At 45.5% G+C, this 2,291-nt stretch overlaps 1 long non-coding RNA gene across 1 annotated transcript in view; it reads left to right on the top strand.

Moving 5' to 3' along the window:
• LOC138860851 (uncharacterized) overlaps positions 1-2,063 on the top strand; it is a 5,418-nt gene extending 3,355 nt beyond the window's left edge. Inside the window, exon 2 of the long non-coding RNA XR_011398403.1 lies at positions 1,368-2,063. This is a non-coding gene — a long non-coding RNA (uncharacterized lncRNA). The remainder of the gene's footprint in view (positions 1-1,367) is intronic.
• Positions 2,064-2,291: the final 228 nt, after the last annotated feature.

The following is a 2,291-nucleotide window of genomic DNA, read 5'->3' on the forward strand; positions in this document are numbered from 1 at the left end:
CTCGAGCAAGAGACTTCTACGCCAGTTCTGCAATAGAAAAGTCACCCCTACGAACTGCTCCAGTGCATCGTCGATGGTGTGCGCACCACAGGAGCATTACCCACAACACTTCTGAGTGCCGAGCAACAGCAGCCCACTCGAAGAAAGTCCAGAAGCAGCTTAGGCGGCGTATGTGTTTTAATTGCCGCAGACCAGGACACCTCGCCTGGGAGTATCCCTTTCCAGTTAGCCAGTATGGCAGAGCTCCCAGCCCCACTGGCAAAGATGCAGCAGGGAGTAACGGCTTTTGGTATAAAGCCAAAGGCACCAATTTCATCCCTTGCAGTAGTGAATGCTGCAGGATCGTCAGAACGACACCCAGCAGCACCCAGAGATGATTCGCCTGCCGTCCCAGGACGTAACCCTAAGCACCAAACAGGAGCTGCTGTGCATCTTGCTCATCTGACGAAGATTCCTCCACAGACAGGATGCTTCTTGGATGGCTGTATCGCTCGAGCAGGTCCCGCAGACGGTGTTGTCGTGCTAACGCCTGTAACAGCTCGAACACTCACTCTGCTGCCTTCTATTCTGACAGCCAAGGATCGTCGTTGCTCTGTGTGGGCAATTAACACGTCTTCAAGGACCCTGACACTCCATGGTGGGACGCGATTAGGCACCGTGGCACCAGTGGAGGCAACTTGCTGTACTGACCCAAGCCAGGTAGTCTTTGCCAGGTCGGACAAATGCCCTGTCAAATCCGACTACCGAATGACTGAGCATCGGGAGGATACGATATCCTTTGCTCAGACACATCCACTCATAACAGACTTTCTTAACGACAGCCAGGACGATTATGACGTCGCCAGGACCAGGAGCAGTAAGAGTTCTGTCGAGGCCGATGTCCTGGCTATCAACAATGATGCATTTGGTGACTTCGAGCGTGAGGATGACGGTTTCTTCTGGGATGATTACAGAGACGCTCCATGTTGGTCCGAGGATTTTGGTGATAGTGATGCTGAGGTCGAACATGCTGAACTTCCGCCCTCAATCGCCATCGCCGTCTGTGAAGCCGCTGACATGCTGATCAGGAGTGTTTTGTAACCATGATATTTGTCTGTTTGTCCTTATTAATATTGCTCAAATCTTATTGTCCAGATGTTGGGTGATTGTGATGTGGCCGAGCACACTAAGCTTCCGTCCTAAGTCACAATCGCCGTGTATGGAGCTGCCGAGATCCAGTAGTATTCTTATTGGTTTATTTCTGTGAATATATAACTCTTGTCTTGTGTGCTCCAGTTGGTTACGACTGACACGTCTCAGCTGGGCGCACACCCACCTTTGTAAAGGCAAGTAACAGGGCTCAGGCCTACCCTTTGGTTTTGTTTCAGATCCTGTCTCCGCTGACCACTCCGACCCAAGGCATGGGAGGATTGTGGAGTGTGGTCTGCAGTCCAGAGGAGAGGGCGACACACTCCAGTTACACTCGCACTTAACTTTGTACGGCGCCAGGTTTTCCCCTGCGTGGGACTGCTTTGGTCACCCCTGTGCCCGTTTTCTGTTGCCCGCTTTTAATTGTTTTAATTACCACCTTCTGTTAATTTTTACTAGTTCTTTTTTTGTTTGATATATTTATTTTGTGTTTTAAGATTCTCGTTTTATCCCTGAGCCCTAATTTTAGTTTTGTAGTGAATTAACTTATTTCGCGGTGTCAGTGACATGACACGTCATTTTCTGCCAAGTCATTTTTTAAGTTTTATTTTAACTCTTCTGTCATTAGTTTTAAATACTTATTTTGTCGTTTTATATCATTCCCTTGTATTTTTATTTATTACTGGAGTCCTTTTTGTCTTTATGTATGTTTTAGTTTGATTTTTATTGATGTACGTATATCTTTTCTTATTTGGTATTCTTATGGTGTTTTAGTTTGTTTTTATGTGTATATTTTAGTATCTTATGTTTTATCATGTATTCTGATTGAATTGGATTTTATTTGTAATTTTTTTTCTGGAAATGATTCGTTTTCTTGTGACGTCACGAGTCTCTGACTGCCCGCGCCCCATGACAATAAACACTGTCAACTGGAATTCTGTGTGTTTTGGATTACCCTCTTCGCTGCTGAACATCACCAAAGGTTGTACCAGCCCATTCCTGTTACTTGCCTAGGTATTATTTATGCTGGACGTTAATGTTCGTGAATCAATAAGGCATTGGTTACTTAAATATTACGTTTCCCAAGTATACCAGTATTCAGTAGCTGTCATGTTGTCACGTTTCACATGTTTTTCATTGCTGAGCCTCTTCTAGGAAGCATT

This window comes from Penaeus vannamei, chromosome 44, assembly GCF_042767895.1.
Source record: "Penaeus vannamei isolate JL-2024 chromosome 44, ASM4276789v1, whole genome shotgun sequence".
In the NCBI taxonomy this organism is placed as follows: Eukaryota; Metazoa; Arthropoda; class Malacostraca; order Decapoda; family Penaeidae; genus Penaeus; species Penaeus vannamei.